This window comes from Arctopsyche grandis, chromosome 11 (genome assembly GCF_051622035.1).
Source record: "Arctopsyche grandis isolate Sample6627 chromosome 11, ASM5162203v2, whole genome shotgun sequence".
Lineage (NCBI taxonomy): Eukaryota > Metazoa > Arthropoda > Insecta > Trichoptera > Hydropsychidae > Arctopsyche > Arctopsyche grandis.
In genome coordinates, this window is record NC_135365.1 from 25,903,584 (window position 1) to 25,915,295 (window position 11,712).

The following is an 11,712-nucleotide window of genomic DNA, read 5'->3' on the forward strand; positions in this document are numbered from 1 at the left end:
GAAAAGCCTGTTCCTCTTGTTCCTTTTGTATCCTGCTCGCGAAAATTAAGTATGTACCGTTTACCATGCACCCTTTTTTTATCTTTCGACTTAAGATCTTTCGATTTTCGATCTTTGCCTTCCGATGTTTGCGTTTTCGGGCGTTTCACTTTCGGGCCCGTGAGGGAGACCGAAAAAAAGCATCTGACTATTCAATTTAGGCACAGAAATACTAGATTTTTAGTTAAAGACTGTAAAAGCCAAAATTCTTTAAAACGCTGATATCTCAAAAATGAGAAGAAGCCCACAAATATCATTGTCATATTTGAATTTAGTGGGTCAAATTTATTAAAGATTAATTAATCTATGCTCCGATAAGAAAAAAAATCGGGTGTGACCATCCCATGACTTTATCTATGTATTTGAGGAATATAAGAAAGTTACAACACAAAATTCGATATTAAACCGTACAGACAGATTATGAAATACTAATAACTATGACAGCGATACAAATTGAGCGCAAATGTATGGAAACTTGCACAAGACAAAAGTTCTACTTCTGGTTGTCAGATTTTGTTCAAACTTTTTTTAATACTTAAAATCTTTATCAGTATTATACACATTAAATATCAAGAAAATAAAAAAAATTTAAAAGGTCAAAATAAAATAATGAAATATTGTTTAAAAAAAAATATACTTCCGGTTTACAAATTCTGTCCAAAACGCCAGCAGCTCTTAGTTGGTACATAAAGAATACAAATATAAGATTTCAGCTTAATACGTTCAGGGGTGCGGACAGAATCCAGGCGTCAACATTTTTGACCTTTCTAAGAGGAAAAAATCCCACTTCCGGCTTATTAAATTTAGTATTTTTTTTTTATTTTCATCACATTAATACAAAAATTATACTTGAATTTTTTCGTGGAGAACACACATGTTTAAGGGGTCGAAAAAAATAGTGGAAGAAAAATCTAACAGGAGTAAACTGCCACTTCCGGTAGAGGGATGCTTACCAAATTTTATACATAACTTTTTATTATGCTTAAATTACTAGATATGAAATTTCAGTTCAATAAACCAAAAGGTTTCTGAGAAAAACATAAAACATCTAGAGTAAAAGTACTACTTTCGGTTCAGATAAAAATATTTAAAAAATATAAAGTTATAAAGATTATTATTTCTAGTACATGTAAAAAAATTCAGTCTGAATCAGTTTGGGAGATAATTGAATTCAAAATCATTAAAAAAGAGGACACCTATAGGGGGAGGTAAATTTCCAGTCAACTTAAAAAGAAAAAAAATTACATCGTGTCGATAAGAATTTCAGTAACCGATACTAAGTTTCAGTTTGATAGGACTAACGGTGTTCAAAAAATCCCCAAAATACACAGACACACAGACACACACACACATTTTTTCTAGATCATGAAAACGTGATCAGTAATCGATTCTGAGTTCGAATCAGTCTTTCTTGAATTCGATTCGATTCGATTCTGAGTTCAAATCAGAATTTTTCTTACCGCGCGATTTTTTTAATGGATTACTTATGTATATGTATTCCATTAGAAACTATCGCCCGGTTGCTATAATATCATCTTCTGCAAAACTTTTTAAAATTATACTTCATAGGTATATTTTCAATCATTGCCAAAATATGATTATTGATCAGCAACATGGATTTCGTCCACAACGTTCAACGACCACAAATTGTTGTTTTCTGGTTTTGTAACAGATTCCTTGGATGGTAATGTTCAAACAGATACTGTTTACACTAATTTTGGAAAGGCGTTCGACAAAGTAAATCACTCCATCCGTATCTATAAACTAATTGGTTATGGTTTTTCATATGGTTCCTCTCAGTTATTTACAAATTCTTTCAATGATCGACGTCAGTTTGTGAAATATGGAATTTATTCTTCTGCTGAATACCCAACCTGCTCTGGTGTTCCAATGGATTAATTAATTGTTAATTTCGTATACTTCAGCTTATCAAAGTACAGTGATTTGTGTAATAAAAATGCTGCATTGTTTGTAATTAATTGTCTAGGAAGGTGCATTGGGGTTTTCCTGTCAAGCCTTCCTGGTATATATCAATGTATGTAAAATAAAAATAAATAGAATAACTCTTTCCTCTGGTTCGTAGCCCACGCCCAGTTACAAAAATTGTTCAAGGTGAATCTAAATTTCCCACATCAATTCTATCAATAATGAATCATATCACATTGATAATCTCTTGTACTATGTTTGGTTTAAAGCCTAAAGATTATGTTGTTAATAGTTATAATATTCTATCTGAATCACGTCGTCAAATCGCTGCCTACATAGTAACTACATACCCGTATATTCATACATATGTATGTAAAATTTGATTATATTTATTTAAAAAAAAAGTTAACGTAAAATCATGCAATATATTTATTTATGTACATTTCACGAATCAATTTCGAACCATTTGAAATATTAGGGATTATGTAATATTTTAGCAATTACAGTCCTTCTACATCGATATAATCAGCCGCGGTTTATCAAACATGAAAATAATTGCGCGCTTGGGGCCCCGAAATGGGCCTTTTCTATCAAAATTTACATCTTAAAAATTATTGTCAAGGTTCACAATACGACCGAAAGCCAAGAATAAATGAAATTATTACCAACATACGTATGTTAAATATCTAGTACATTAAAATAGTACCTATTTTATTCCAAAAACTGTTATATAAATAAAAAAATATGGATTTGTAAAATCGTAATGAAAAACCATAATAAAATACGATGATAACATTTTTTTACTGAAGTGGGAGCCTCTAATTTAAAATGCACTTGGGGTCCCCCATTTACTTGATCCGTCCACTGGATATAATATTTCGTCTCGTCATCAGCCCACGCCCAGGAACAAAAATTGTTCAAGGTGAATCTAAATTTTCCACATCAATTTTATCAATAATGGATTATATCATATTGATAATTGCTTTTACTACGTTTGGTTTAAAGTGTAAGATTATGTTGTTTTTTGCTATAATATTTTATTTGAATCACTCCGCCCAATCGCTGCCTACATAATAACTAGAACTTGTGATTTATCGACTTTTGTTGAACATAACTGATAAATGCTTATCGATCGAAGAAACACGTTGAACCAAAATATCGGTTTTTAAAATCAAAGTGGGTACTTTTAATATTTGATTTTGGCACATCCATTAAACTTTTGAGGTCGATCAATCGTGTTTCGAATGTACAAAACCTTTTAAATTTCGTTTTGTAGTGTAATTATTTTATTTTAAATGTATTAAATGTATTGAATATTAATTTTATAAGTATTAGAACGTGAATTAAGACTAATTTAATCTATTAATATTTCCCTCAGATTTCCATTCGTGTACGTGTCTATCGCCCTCTAACTCTTCTACAGCATCAGTGGTATGAGCAAGGAAAATTAATCCAAGGTATGTACCAACTATTACGAATATAAAAATATATATCTTCTCAAATGTTACAAAACACAGCGTTACTCAAACTGGAGCTATTCTAACACTGGGTTGACACGAATAACTCTGTTGGATACGAGTAGCCCAGACAGAGTAGCTAGTTGGAAAACCATTGACATATTATGTAAATTTCCGTCTACCAAATGAATTTAAATTGTCACATTTATAAGTGCTTATCGATAGAAAAAATACGATAGGCCAAATTATCTTTTTTTCAAATTAAAGTGGGTACTTTTAAATTTTGATTTTGCCATATCCATTTAACTTTCGAAGTAGATGAATCGTGTCTTGAATGTATAAAACCTTTTCAATTTCGTTTGTAGTCTAATTATTTTATTTTAAACGTATTAAATTTATTATTTTTTCCCTTAGATTCGCATTCGTGTACGTGAATACCGTCCTCAAACTCTTCAACAGCATCAGTGGTATGCGCAAGGAAAAATAATCCAAGGTATGTACCAAATTTTGAAAATATACAAATATATATGTACATATATCGTCTCAAATGTTACGTAGTGCTACTCAAACTCGAGCCATGCTTTAACCGATTTGACACGAATAACTCTGTTGGATACGAGTAGCCCAGATTACGTTATTACGATAGGACGTTACCCGTAATGTGGAAACAGGTGAAAGTTAAGTACCCTTTTAAGTCGAATCGCACTTAACTTTACTCGTCCGAGCTACTCGGTCTGGGTTACTCGAATCGTATCAACCCGGAATCACTCATCTTACTCAGTGCCGAATACTGAGTGAAGAGCAGGGGAAGGGTTGAAAAACGTTGATATTAAAAATAGTTACATACATTTAATTCATTGGCTGCGTACCGGCGTTTGAATAGCACTGACATAACATAATATGTTATGTCAGTGCTACCAAATGTACATATTTAAATTGTCACACTTTTATCTAATTAATGAACATTGAACAGTCGAAATTGGATGAAAATTCCTGAATATTAAAAATTTACTTCTATATTTATCGCACCTGTAATTCGCTCGAAGTCGAAGTAACAGCAAACTGAATATACACTCTAAAATATAATAGAAAACTCTGCAATATATTTAATTATGTGCATTTCACGAATCATTTCCAACTAGCTTAGATATACATACTCGTATGTACATATGTTAGAGTTATGTAATATTTTAGCTTTTACAGTCCTTACGCTTCGATATAAATATCAAAAAGGTTAAAATAATTTAAAAGGTCAAAATAAAATAATGAAATATTGTTTAAAGAAATACTACTTCCGGTTTACGAATCCTGACCAAAACATTATCAGCTCTAAGTACACAAAGAATATATGTATAAAAATTTTCAGCATGATATATTTTGTGGTGTGGACTGAATAGTGGTTACAACATCTTTGACCTTTCTAAGAGGAAAAAAATCCCACTTCCGGTTTATTAAATTTAGTGATTTTTTTATTTTCATCACATTAATACAATAAATATACTTGCATTTTTTTGTGAAGAGCACACGTTTTTAAGGTGTCGAAAATAATAGTGGAAGAAAAATCGAACAAGAGCAAACTGCCACTTCCGGTTGACGGATGCTTACTAAATTTTATGAATAAATTGGTATTAAGCTTAAACTTGTAGATATCAAATATCAGTTCAATAAATCAAAAGGTTTCTGAGTAAAACATAAAAAAACCTTGATTCTCTAGACTAAAAGTACTATTTCCGGTTTAGGTAAAAATATTTAAAACATATTATGGTATAATTTTCATAATTTCTATTACATTAAAATTTCAGTCCGATTCATTTAGCGGTTTGTAACATAATTGAATTCAAAAACTTAAAATTAAGGGAAGCTACCATTTCAGGTCAACTTAAAAACACACACACAGAAGATCGACAGTGTTGATAATTTGGCGATGCTCTTCATTTGTAATTTTTATACTACAAATTCGACATTTAAATCATCTTATTCACAAAGTTGGAACTTATTAAAAATTACTTAAGGTCGACTATGTTACAACATCGACCAAAGTACATATAAGCGCTGATTTGTATTGAACTCGAGAGAACAAATAACATAAATTTTTACGACATAGTCGAAGTTTTTGCCAATGCGAAGTCCAGAAAAAAGATTTTTCTTCGTAAAAAAGTAAGAATTATTATATTAGAAAGTGATTTTGCTGTAATGAAAAATAATCTCAATATATTAGCCAGCAGCATGGCTCGGTGGTTGGGCTTTTGCCAAACACTGAGATGTCGCCGGGTTCGATCCCGTGAGTTGATCTCGATTGTAAATAATTTATTCTAAGTATATCTGTAATGCTGCTGGTCAGACGTGGATAATTGTGACTCCAAGTCGATCGTTTCCTATCAGAGTTTGCCATTGTTTTCTGATTTCATTGTTGAAATGATTCTTCCATTAAATTGGCTATAAACCTTTCTACCCACTATCTCACCACTATTTGAGTATGACTTATGTACAAGATTCATTGATGTCTCATTAATTTCGAGTTTTTCAGTGTCTCGTAATTAGTGATTCTGATTTCTCGATGATTTTCATTTCTCGAGAAATAAGAATTCTCAATTTAACTTCTTAAATTTCTCGAGAATTTTCAAGAAATTTTGATAAATGAAAAAATGTATGTATGCAAGAATAAAAATATATGTGCTATGGCGCTTATGGCACCCTTGGACAATTTTTTTTAAGCACCACTAGAATTTTTTTTTTAAAATAGGTTACCATCCTCCTTTTTTAACAAAGGTTTCTGAGACTTTCTTTCAGAAAAATCTTTTATTAAAGCTTGAAAAATCAAGATTTTCATCGATATCATTTTCAGTAGATAAAGTTTCAAAACTGAAAAATCTATTTCGTGACATTGCAGACCGGAGATAAATTTTAATAAATTTAAGTTTCGCCTTTTTATGGTCTTTGGCACACTAATTTTAAAAATTATGGTCTTTGGCACACTAATTTTAAATATTAAAGCGCCTACGGCGCATCGATCGGCACCCTCGGGCGCCGCACGACGCAGGCCCTCCTATAACCGGCACTGAATGTAATTTTTGTATGTATTATCTTAAAAAATTATAAACACTTATAAAAAAATATAATAAAAAGTTGTATTTGCATAAATACCCGTCACCCGGAAGCGGCAGTTTACTCTTGTTCGATTTTTCCACCACTATTTTTTTCGACCCATTAAATATATGTGGGTCAATGTGATGAAAATAAAAAAAAATCATTTTTATAAAACTAATCATAAACCGAAAATGGGTAAGAATGCAATGGGCTTAACTTCAACAACCGCTTGTGTTTTCAATTTTTACTTATATGTATTTTAAAAGCAACTAAAAAATGAGTAGATGGCGTATCCTTTATGCTGGCACTAATTCAAATGATGAAGATTTAAATAAACAATTTTTTGATTTATTTATTTTTAATTTTTATTTTTTACATGTATACCAGGAAGGCCTTACTGGTAAACCCCAATGCGCCTTCCTGGCCAAATACAAACAATCATTGAATTACGAGACACTGAAAAACTCGTAAATTAACGAGACATCTATGAGTTGTACATAAATTTTATTGTCAAATCATACTCAAATAGTGGTGACATAGTAGGTAGGAAAGATTTTTAGCCAATTTTAAACGGGAACCGTTTCAACAATGAAATCAGAGAAAATTGGCAAACTGTGATAGGAAATGATCGACCTGGAGTCACAAATATCCAAGTCTGACCAGCAGCACTACGGATTTACTCAGAAAATTTCTTTTCAATCGAGTTCAGCTCATGGGATCGAACCCGGCGCCTCTCAATGTTAAGCAGAAGCTTAACGACCGAGCTATGCTGCTGGCTGTTAAATTTATGCTATTTTTAAATTATTGTTATTTAAATTCACAAAATTATTATTGTTAAATTATTGTTATTTGTATTCAATGTAAATTCAAAGTTATTTAAATTTATGTTATTTAAATTCACAAAAATACAAAAATAATTTAAGCACTATATATGAAACACAAAAAACACACATTTGTATTTACCAATATCTATTCGCACTGATAAAAGCTTATCGATCGTAGAAACACGATAAACCAAAATTTCGGTTTTTTTTAAATAAAGGGGGACTTTTAATTTTTGATATTGCCACATCCATTTAACTCTCGAAGTAGATCAACCGCGTCTTGAACATACAAAGCCTTTTAAATTTTGTTTGTAGTATAATTACTTTTTTTTAGTGTATTGAATATCAATTTCATAAGTATTAGAACGTGAATTAAACCTAATTTAATTTATTATCATTCCCCTAAGATTTGCATTCGTTTATCGATATTTGCGATTAGAACAAGTTCAACTACTGGTGGAAAAGATCCATTAATTAATAAGTGTACACCATCCTCAAACTCTTCTACATCATCGGTGGTATGAGCAAGGAAAATTAATCCAAGGTATGTACCAACTATTACGAATATAAAAATTTATATTTTCTCAATTGTTACATAACACGGCGCTACTCAAACTTGAGCTATTCTTACGCTGGGTTGACACGAGTACATAAATCTGTTGGAAACGAGTAGCTCGGACGTTACCTGAAATGTGGCAACAGGTGATCCAACCCTTTAAGTGGGGAAGGGTTGAAAACCGTTGATATTTAAAATAGGTACATGCATTTACTTCTTTGTCCACGGACTGGCGTTTGAGTAGAACTCACATAACATAATATGTCTGTAAATGTCCGGCTACTAAATGTATTAAAATTGTGACACTTTTATCCACGTATTCAATATTGTTCAACTCATAATTGGATGAAAATTCCTGAATATTATATATTTAAAATTTACTTCAGTATGTATAGCACCTGTATACGTGTACATAAGTCTAAGAATTATCTACAATCTGAATATACACTCTAAAAAACATATAATAGAAAACTCAGCAATATATTTAATTATGTGCACTTCACGAATCATTTCCAACCAGTTTAGATATATGTATATTAAGGGTCATGTAACATTTTAGCAATTAGTGTCCTTCTACTTCGATATAACTCTTTCGTCTCGTCAATAGCCAACGTCCAGTAACAAAAATTGTTCAAGGGGAATCTAAATTTTCCACATCAATTTTATCAATAATGAATTATATCACATTGATAATCGCTCGTTCTATGCTTGGTTATGTTGGTTTTAGTTATGATATTTTATCTGAATCACGCAGCCAAATCGTTCTCTGATGAGTATCAACCATTGAAGTATACTTCAATGGTATCAACGTATTCCATCTTGTCTTTATAAGTTGAATACCAAATGCATTATTTTAGGCTTTTCTGAAAAATTGTATAAATTTTTGGAAACAAAAAATGTCCACTCTTCTAAAAGAATGAAGTTTTAATTTATGTTTCTATTCTTGAGGTATTAATTTAGAGTTGATAAGGTTTTGAGTAGAATTCGTAAGCCGGAAATAGTATTTTTTTTTTAAAACAATATTTCATTATTTCATTTTGACCTTTTAAATAATCTCTATCTTCCTGATATGTTATGAATCGATGCGGTGCAAACGATCGAAAAGCGTCAGACAGACTGAACCACAGATTAACGACACGTGTACATTATGCGTGCGCACTGCTCGCACTTACACTAAGCGAAATCTACCCGAAGTCCCGACATACCTAACCTGTATACGTTCTGTGCTTCAGATACTTTAGTTCCGAATTTTTCCTTATTAAATTATTAAAAACTCGCCAGAAAGATCCAACTCAATTTTAATAATTGCATATGCGCACATCGAAAGATTACTCGTCATCTGATGTGCAATCTCTCATTCGTGAAGTCGAGAATTGCGCTTAAAGCAGCCATCCAGTTAATCTGTGGTTCAATCTATCTGGCGCTTTTCGATCGTTTGCACCAAACCCGTTATGAATATGTGTAGGCCGGCGCGAACCTGCTCCCCATTTTCCATATATATTGTGAACCTTTTTACTTTATCTATGTACGTAGTAACAATAGGTGAAGTTTTGTGATCATGCAAAAATTCAAACTCGAGATTTTGACTGATTCAACCTCGGAATCGATCACTGATCACGTTTTCATGATCTAGAAAAAATGTTTGTGTGTCTTGTGTATTTTTGGGGAGTTTTTGAACACCATTAGTCCTATCGAACTGAAACTTAGTATTGGTTACTAAAATTCTTATCGACGCGACGTAAATTTTTTTCAAATTTTTAAGTTGACCGGAAATGGTACCTCTCCTTATAGGTGTCCTCTTTTTTCTAAGTTTTTGAATTCAATTATCTCCCAAACCGCTAACTAAATTGGACTGAATTTTTTTTAAATGTAATAAAAATTATAAATTTTATACCCTAATGTATTTTTAAATACTTTTACCTGAACCGGAAATAGTACTTTTACTCTAGAGAATCAAGGTTTTGCATGTTTTTCTCGAAAATCTTTTAGTTTATTAAACTGAAATTTCATATCTGCAAGTTTAAGATTAATATAATATATAAAATTTGTTAAGCATCCGTCGACCGAAAGTGGCAGTTTACTCTTGTTCGATTTTTCTTCCTCTATTTTTTTCGACCCCTTAAACACGTGTGCTCTTCACGAAAAAATTCATGTATCAATGTGATGAAAATAAAGAAAAAAATACTAAATTTAATAAACCGGAAGCGGGATATTTTCCTCTTAGAAAGGTCAAAAATGTTGTAGCCACTATTCTGTCCACACTCCTGAACGTATCAAGCTGAAAATTTATATTTGTATTCTTTATGTACTAACTAAGAGCTGATTCGTAAACCGGAAGTATTATTAAAACAATATTTCATGATTTAATTTTGACATTTTAAATTAATTTAATCTTCTTGATATTTATTGTGTATAAAACTGATTTTTACATTGATTTTAAGTAATAAAAATAATTTGAACAAAATCCAACAACCGAAAGTAGAACTTTTGTCTTGTGCAAGTACATATACATTTTATATATTTTATACATAGAATTATAAGTCTAAGAATTATCTTATCTTTTATTTATCGTATCTGAATTAAGCTGCTCAGGCGCTTCCTACATCCATATATATGTACATATGTATTAATTATGTACAATCTGATTAAAGCTAACGGAAAACTCTGGAATATATTTAAGTATATACGTTTTACGAATGTACGTATGTATTTCCAACAAGAGTAAATATTAACTGCTATTAAATATTTTAGGAATTTAGGTCTTCCCCGTTGATATATTTCTTTCGTCTCGTCAGCAGCCCACTAACTAACTAAAATTGTCCAAGGTAAATCTAACTTTTCTACATCTATTTTATCATTTAACAATTATATATGTATATATTGGCAATCGCTTATGCATGTTGGCTCTTTTAACTTATAATGTGTGATATTAATCATTCAATGATATGTACATACATATGTACATATATGTAATAACTTCACGCCCAGTAACCAAGATTTAAAAGATGATTTAAACATTGCATTTAACGAATTAACTTATGACCCGAAAGATTATCCGCTTTAATAATATTTTGGCAATCGCAGTATCTTTCTACCCTTAATATAATACATCTCGCCAGCAGCCTTATCCAGTGTGAAATTTCAAATATAAATGTACATAACAGGCATAGCACACGTTTTCGTATAAGCAATTTTATGTTTGAGCATCAGATTTATCACTGGATTTAATGGCTAGCGTTATTTTTGAAAACTAACTTTAAATGCTTAATAGGGAAAACACAACAGTAGTATCACATGCGAAACTCATTGGTTACTTGGATATGAATGTCAAAAAACATGATCATTTCCGAGTGTCTTTTTTGCCCTCGACGATTATCCTTCGAACTTAAAACTGATAGCAGTGTATTAATTTACATAAATTTGAGTAAGTGAAGTACTAGTGTTTAATTCGAGACATCTAAGGAATCTGTTTTTTTTATCACAATAATTCTTTCCACGTATAATTGATCAATTTTACCATTTTTCAATCACCCGTAAATTTGTTTCAATAAGTCCACACTACTAACTACTAATAATTTTGTTTTGAAAATCGGTAGTCCAATTAAGTATTGTTATATTCATAATTCCTTACATCAGTTTTTCAATTATTTTCAGTCTCACACCGAGTTATAACTCAAACAACATTCGTGGAAATATATTATATATTTCGTATTTCCGCATCTATCCGAAAAAAAATATATAAATATTATTATTCAGCGTCTTCAGAATCTTCTGTTGTGAAATATACATAAGGTATGAATTATATATTATACAATATGCGTAG

General features: G+C 31.1%; 1 protein-coding gene across 1 annotated transcript in view; it reads left to right on the forward strand.

Moving 5' to 3' along the window:
* LOC143919419 (uncharacterized) overlaps nt 1-11,712 on the forward strand; it is a 36,041-nt gene that overhangs the window by 18,869 nt on the left and 5,460 nt on the right. The window contains exons 8-11 of the mRNA XM_077441729.1: nt 3,344-3,422; nt 3,837-3,915; nt 10,641-10,714; nt 11,544-11,681. The gene's annotated coding sequence lies outside the window, so the exon portion shown is untranslated. The remainder of the gene's footprint in view (nt 1-3,343; nt 3,423-3,836; nt 3,916-10,640; nt 10,715-11,543; nt 11,682-11,712) is intronic.